At 37.7% G+C, this 8,313-nt stretch overlaps 1 pseudogene; it reads right to left on the bottom strand.

The window, feature by feature from the left end:
* Window positions 1-387: 387 nt before the first annotated feature.
* On the bottom strand, window positions 388-1,576 carry LOC138990250 (endogenous retrovirus group K member 18 Env polyprotein-like; annotated as a pseudogene).
* Window positions 1,577-8,313: the final 6,737 nt, after the last annotated feature.

Here is an 8,313-nt window from a genome sequence, read left to right as displayed (position 1 = left end):
ATGATGAGCCTGAAAGAATGACACGGACAATCTCTTGCAAGGACTGACAAGTTTATTTCTGCAGTCAAGATTTTTTATAGAAGCAGGAACAAAGAGCTTAAAGTATACGGCCAGCAGAGCACATGTGGAGTTAACACATAATCAATAAAAACATTTAAGGACAGTGCGCTCTAAATGACTCATGGGCTTATCCCACAACCCGCTCTCACAAGTAACATCCCTATTTATTATTAACTCTTGGCGCCGAGCATAACCAAAGGCAGGAAATGTTTTTCTGTCTGCAATGCAAAGTCGAGTACCTCTGGCCCTTCCCCATTTTCCCAAGGACTTTCTCCTTTTACGGCTATTTTGCACTACGCTTCCCAACATATCCTCCTTGTTTTTAAATTAAGCATGGTGGCTGCTGGTTGGACTCCATTGTGGGAGGCATGGAGTCTTGAGTAGAGACTTCTGTATCCTATAATCAATGACAAAAAGAGCAGTGTGATTAATACATATATAAAAATATTGGTTCCTGAAAGCCAAGCTCTAGGGTCTAGAGACGATAGGGTTTTGGTTTAAGTATCATAGAATTGAGTACTATACAATTCCCTAGGTACCCTAACTTGAAAATTAGCATCTTGTTGTTTCAACAAATTGATGTCTAAACTTGAGTTACTTGTGAGGTCCTGCAAATCTGCCTTAACCTTATTCCAAGGATATTCAGTGCTATTATAGGGCATATTAGTCAGACAAAAAGAAGTAAAATTCCAGTGACAGCGTATACGTGTTCGGAAAGTCAGTTGCTGCATTTGATCTCCTAAGTAGATAACCACAGTTTGTAACTCATTAATTCGTGTTTGTAATTGCTGATCTATTTGAGCTTGTCGAGTCCACAGATCATGAGTCTTTGTGCCAAGCAGTGATAAAATCATGATTTTGTATAGAATTATGTAAAGCCATACCAGACAAAGTTCCTAGTCACAATGGAGATAAGGCTTAAGATGCCTGCAATAATCCACCCAAGGATATGCTTTGATCGCCTAAACCCAGTTTTCAACAATACAGAAAGAAATACAGAATCAGTCCAAGGCTCAGTTAAGTTTACGGGAAGCCATAACTGAGATCTTTGTTTAACTAGTGCAATGCTAGCATTGTGATATGAAATGGTGTGATTAAGGCAGGTATACAATGCACATGCAGTACAATTGACAATCTTGGCTGATAAGTCAATATCAAAATGCCCTACAATAAACAAGTACAGAAGGTGAACACATGATTGAATATAGCCAGTACTATTGTATAGGAAGGTATAATTAGAAGGACGAAACACACCCATAGTCCCATAAACATTAGCAAAGTGCTCTAAAGCTGCTGGAATTTTCCAAGTGTGCCATTGCTTTGGCCCCACAATGGGGACGACAATCCTGGGTTGGGGGGGTGATAAGCCCCCATTATACCAATTCAGCAATATGTCCTTATCAGTCCAGAAACTTGTCTTAGATTTATGAAAGCCTCCAATGCTTGATCTATTAAACCAGGAGCAATTACGATGTTCCTCCTGTTCTTCAGAACAGTTTACATTGCCAGAAACAGCTTATCTGGAGTCATAGGAGTTCCAGTACTCTTCAGTGTCTGCTCAGCCTGACGAGTCATGTTTTCACTTGAGCCCATGTCAAGTAAGGATTCAGATGATGGCGTTTCCTCATTGGCTCTTCCAGGGTCATTGACGAGACCCTTCGTGTCAACTTCATCACTTCCCGAGGGAGTCTGGTCTTGGGGTCCTTCTCGGTAGCAGACATGGCAAAGGGGAACCCAGATTTCCTCTCCATCTGCAATGACAAGACCATAACCCTTGTCTAGGAGTCGTAAGATTCCTGGCAGCCACTGATTAAATTGCTTATAACATATTGGTGTATTGATTTCTAATTTGCTGTTTTTGTCTTCTGCAAAATGTCTATCTGCACGAGTATCAGAATTATTTTTTGTTAAGTTTAAAAAATTCAGGGAATAAAGAGTTAAAGATAATAGTAATTGAGGGTTCATGGGATAAGAAGTGTATCTCCTCTTCCATATTCCCCCTTTCTGTTTTAATAAATGAGTTTTTAGGGTGTGGTGGGCTGTTTCAATAATGGCTTGACCCTGAGGATTATAGGGTATTCCTGTAATGTGTGTGGTGTTCCATTCTGATAAACATGAGCAAAAAGAATGCGAGGTAAATGCAGGTCCATTGTCTGTTTTCAAGACAGAAGGAATCCCCATAATGGGGAAGGTGAGTAAGAGTGCGGAAATGGCGTGTTTATTGGATTCTGAAGAGACAGGTACTGTCCAGATAAAGTTGGAAAATGTATCTATTGAGACAAAAAGTAAAGAATATTTTCTTTAAGGAGCAGTGAGTGAAGTCAGATTGGTAAAGGGAATTAGATTGTTGCCCCCAGAGATTAACTCCTGAAATCGTAGTTCGTAAGTGCAGAGGGGTGCAGACATCATAGGTTTTAATAATATGCCATGTTTCAGTGAGAGGAATATGGTATTTAGAGTGCAATCTGTTAGCATTGGTATGAAGATTAGCATGTTTGTCATTGGCAGATGTAAAAATGGGAGCTATAAGCCTGTCAACAGCATCATTTCTTGCGACCAGAGGGCTAGGTAAACTTGAATGAGCATGTATATGTGCAATAAAGAAAGATTTCATATGTGAATGAATTAAAGCTTGAGTCTGCGAAAATAGAGTATATAATTCTTCATCTATGTTGTATAAAAAGGCGGTAACAAAATCATGAAAAAGGGAAGCAAGTATTTGGAATCAGTATATACATTGAAGGATAATGGTTGAAGTGACAAAAGAGCATATAAAGCATACAATTCAATTCTTTGTATTGAAGAATAGGTAGTGGGTAATTTCTCTTTGATATCAGGGCCGACAATCCCTGTTATGCCTTACTTGTTGCCATCAATGAAATAGGTGGGTGCATTGGAAATAGGCTGGGATGAAATGATATTAGTTATAATGAATTTAGTACATTGTAGAAAGTCCTATAATTTTCCTTTCAGTAAATGAAATGAGATAACATTCTGAAAATCACTTAATGCCATTTGCATGGTCAGGTTATATTGTAAGGCAATTTGTAATTCCTTTTTTGTCAAGGGAACGTGTATTGCATATGGATCAAATCCAGTCAAAGTTTGTATATGGCTTCTTCCTGACATAATTAAGTGTCCTATTTTCTCAATATATGTTACTTTTTTTTTTAAGATTGTTTAGTGTGTAAATATACCCATTCTATTGGGCTATGTTGAGCTATAATTGCAGTGGGTGAATGTTCAGTGGGGAATATATCTAAAGAAACTGGTTGATCATAATCTAGCCGAGTTGAAAAAGATTGTTGAATGTGTTTCTTCATTAAGGCCAGTTCTTCTTTGGCCTCTTTTGTTAGTTGCCTAGGGCTATTAGGGTTGGGGGATCCCTTTAAATTTTTAAATAGATTTTGTAAGGCATAGGTAGGGATGCTGACAGATGGCTGCAGCCAATTAATATCTCCTAGCAATTTTTGAAAATCATTCAGTGTGCATACAGACTGCACAGAAATTTGAGTTTTTTGAGGTTTGATTTTAGATTCTTCCATAACATGTCCTAAATAATTAAAGGGTGCTTTCCATTGAATTTTATCTGGTGCTACAAGCAGAAAAGTAGTAGTAACTTCATTATATAACTGTTGCAAACAGAATTCAGATTCCATAGAAAGAAGTATATCATCCATGTAATGAATTATAAACGTAGTAGGGTATTTATCTCTAATGGGTTGTAATAAAACAGACATGAGATATTGGCAAATGGTAGGGGAGTTCATCATTCCCTGAGGTAGTACCTTCCATTGAAATCTTTTAACAGGAGCCATGTGATTTATAGAAGGAACTGAAAAGGCAAAACGTTTTCTATCTTTAGGGTGCAAAGGTATAGTAAAAAAGCAGTCTTGTAAGTCAATAATAACTATAGACCATCCTTTTGGTACCATAGAAGGGGAGGGCAATCTGGGTTGTAAGGGCCCCATAGGTGACATGGTATTACTAACATTTCTTAAATCTATCAATATTCGCCATTTTCTTGATTTCTTTTTTATTACAAAAACAGGGGAATTCCATGGGGAAAATGAAGGTTCTATATGAGCTTTCTGTAATTGTTCATTAGCTAATTGCATAAGAGCTGCCAATTTTTCTTTAGTTAGGGGCCATTGAAGTGTCCATACTGGGGTATCAGATTCCCAATTGAGGGGCAGTGGTGTTAACTCAATGGCCCCCATTAAAAGGTTCATTTAAAGAAATTGTGGCTTTCGTTTGTTCAAGAAAATCCTGTCCCCATAAATTTATAGGGATATTAGTAATATATGGTTTAAGATAAGCTACAATTTGATCAGGGCCATACATTTGTAAATAGGATGCACTGACAAAAGTTTGTGTGGCATTAGCTTAACCCATTCCTAATAGTTTAGAAGGAGCCATAACCTTACCCCAATCAAGGGGCCATTCTGCAGCTCTAATGATTGAAATGTTAGCTCCAGTATTTAACATGCCTGTGAAAATTCTTTCCCCGTATGCATAAAGTAAGCATGGGTTTCTGATGTTCCTTTAATAAAGTGGATACTGCAGCAGTAAGGCTGGTACTGCCAAAGCCTACCTGCCGAACTTTATCAGATGCCTTCATTGGTTTAACATATGGCAAAAGTAATAATTGTGCAAAATGTTCTCCTTTTTGTAAGTATGCATTTCCCGCTTTCACAACATTGACCATAACATGTATTTCCCCTTCATAATCTTTGTCCATAACACCAGTCAAACCATTAAACCTCTCATTGTGCAGCTACTATGTCCCAAAATTAGTCCCATTGTCCTGGGTGGAATTGGGCCATAATAACCAGTGGGAATTTTGTGAGGGTTGTATAATTCTATTAGTTCCATATCATAAGGCCTAGGTATATCAATGCAAGCACTCTTAGATGTAGTTGCTTGTAGCATCATAACATTAGGTTCTCCTTTTGTAGTGGGGCTAGAGGATGGCCCCTTTATTAGTTTCCCTGTTGTTTTTGCTGTGCATCGGGGTTTAAAGTGTTTCCATCCTTATCAAATTTAGAATGACATTCATTCAGCCAATGAAACCCCCTTTTACATCTTGGACATACTCCTGGGGGTCTCTTCCTATTAGAAGTAGTCTTATTTTTTCTGGCCTGTATTGGCAGGTGACATTGTTTTTTCATATGGCCGGGCTTCTCACAGTTAAAACATTTGGTATTAGCAGCCTTTTGTACATTAAAGGTTTCCAATGTTGCCAGTTTTGCTCTATGGGACATAGATCCGATGTCCTTATATGCTTTCAAATATTCCATAAGAGAGCCAGTCTCTAGAATAGGTCTAAGCATGGATTGACATTCTTCATTAGCATTTTCAAAAGCAAGTTGTTTTAAAATAATATTTTGTAAAGTCACATCCTTAATAGATTTTTCAATTGCATCCTTTAATTTTCCTATAAATTGAGAATATTCTTCCTCATGTCCTTGAATAATCTTAACAAATGAACCATCAGAGTTAGTGCTATAAACTTTTGCTTATGCCCTGCAGGCAGTTTCTTTAATGAAATGTAACATCTCAAGGGTAATATTAGCTAGTTGCACAATAATATCGGCCATGGCTCTTGTTTCCAGTGAGTATATCATAGGTTAAATTGGCAGGGTTACCATGAGATTGTTTGTCAATCATCAGTTGTCAGGCCTCATCATTAACTCACATTTGCCACTGCAGTAATTGTTGAGGATTTAAAACCGTCTTTGCTACCAGAAAAAAAATCATATGGCATCCAATGGTCAGCCCATCCTCTGAGAAATTCTATACAGTAAGGAGAAGTAGGTCCATACAGAGTGCATGCTTTCTTAAAGCTAGACAACATGCCAAAATCTAGATTAGCCCAAGTATATTGGCCTTGGGCAGGTTGATTAAATTGCATTGGGAAAGCAAAAGTGCAAGCAGGCATCTCCCGAGGAGGAGTGAAATGATTAGTACGAGCAAAGTTAGCAATTGCTGTTACAGGCAGAGCAGAAGGAAAAACCTTAGATTTGGGCTGTCCATTGAATGAAATGACCTCCGTTCTAAGTGGCTTCAGTTTTGACATATCCTGTATATATATGTCTCTAAGTTGTTTTTCTAAGGATTGCGTCTGATTGAGCATAACATTCTTATATTTCAAAGCACCTTGCGTATCTTGTTCCTTAAGCTCATATTCATGTAAAGATTGAATAGTTTTTACTTCCAAATCAATGTTATGTCCTTCAATTTGTTCTGTGATAGCTCGTATGAGTGACCAGGTAACCCTTGCCAACATGCTCGCAAAACATATTTTTAACCCTTTTCTATATGTCTAGATTGAGTGTCCCCTCTTCTGGGAACCATGAATTGTTCCAGTAAAATATGATAGCAGTCGTTCAACCGATCTCTTGAAACATTAATACCATTTTGTTTCAAAAAATGATGCATTATAGAAATGAAAGGAATTTTACTGCTATGTTGTCCCATCCTGCTTACCTCTTTCTGCAGGGGCTCGTCGCTTTGTTTAGCCTTCCTCTCAAGTCCCTGTTCAGGCGCCACTTGTTGGGGTTTTTCTCCCCGGGACTTGGAAATGATGAACCTGAAAGAATGACACTCGGATAGCCTCTTGCAAGGACTGACAAGTTTATTTCTGCAGTCAAGCTTTTTTTATAGAAGCAGGAGCAAAGAGCTTAAAGTATACGGTCAGCAGAGCACATGCGGAGTTAACACATACTCAGTAAAAACATTTCAAGGACAGAGCGCTCTAAATGACTCATGGGCTTATCCCACAACCCACTCTCACAAGTAACATCCCTATTTATTATTAACTGTTGGCGCTGAGCATAACCAAAGGCAGGAGATGTTTTTCTGTCCGCAGTGCAAAGCCAAATACTTCAGACCCTTCCCCATTTTCCTAAGGACTTTCTCCTTTTACGGCTATTTTGCACTATGCTTCCCAACAACCTATCCTACTCAAACTCTTCCAGAAAATTGCATAGGAAGGTAAACTTCCAAACTCATTTTATGAGGCCATCATCACCCTAATACCAAAACCTGATAAAGATGCCACACAAAAAAGAAAACTACAGGCCAATATCACTGATGAACATAGATGCAAAAATCCTTAACAAAATTCTAGCAATCAGAATCCCAAAACACATTAAAAAGATCATACATCAAGACCAAGTGGGTTTTATCCCAGGGATGCAAGGATTCTCCAATATCCACAAATCAATGTAATACATCACATTAACAAGTTGAAAAACAAAAGCTATATGATTATCTCAAAAGATGCAGAGAAAGCCTTTGACAAAACTCAACATCCATTTATGATAAGAACTCTCCAGAAAGCAGGAATAGAAGGAACATACCCCAACATAATAAAAGCTATATATGACAAAACCACAGCAAACATTATCCTCAATGGTGAAAAATTGAAAGCATTTCCCCTAAAGTCAGGAACAAGACAAGGGTGCCCACTTTCACCACTACTATTTAACATAGTTTTGGAAGTTTTTGCCACAGCAATCAGAGCAAAAAAAGAAATGAAAGGAATTCAAATTGGAAAAGCAGTAAAACTCTCACTGTTTGCAAACAACATGATCCTCTACATAGAAAACCCTAAAGACTCCACCAGAAAAGTACTAGAGCTAATCAATGAATATAGTAAAATTGCAGGATATAAAATCAACACAGGGAAATCCCTTGCATCCCTATACACTAATAATGAGAAAATAGAAAGAGAAATTAAGAAAGCAATTCCATTCACCATTGCAACGAAAAGAATAAAATATTTAGGAATATATCCACCTAAAGAAACTAAAGACCTATATATAGAAAACTATAAAACACTGGTGAAAGAAATCAAAGAGGACACTAATAGATGGAGAAATATACAATGCTCATGGATCGGAAGAATCAATATAGTGAAAATGAGTATACTACCCAAAGCAATCTATAGATTCAATGTAATTCCTATCAAGCTACCAACGGTATTTTTCACAGAGCTAGAACAAATAATTTCACAATTTATATGGAAATACAAAAAACCTCAAATAGCCAAAGCAATCTTAAGAAAGAAGAATGGAACTGGAGGAATCAACCTGCCTGACTTCAGGCTCTACTACAAAACCACAGTCATCAAGACAGTATGGTACTGGCACAAAGACAGAAATATAGATCAATGGAACAAAATAGAAAGCCCAGAGATAAATCCACGCACCAATAGACACCTTATCTTTGACAAAGGAGGCAAGAATA

Source organism: Bos mutus, chromosome 2, assembly GCF_027580195.1.
Source record: "Bos mutus isolate GX-2022 chromosome 2, NWIPB_WYAK_1.1, whole genome shotgun sequence".
NCBI lineage: Eukaryota > Metazoa > Chordata > Mammalia > Artiodactyla > Bovidae > Bos > Bos mutus.
Note: the sequence above shows the minus strand (reverse complement) of the source record. Positions and strands in the feature narration are given on the sequence as shown.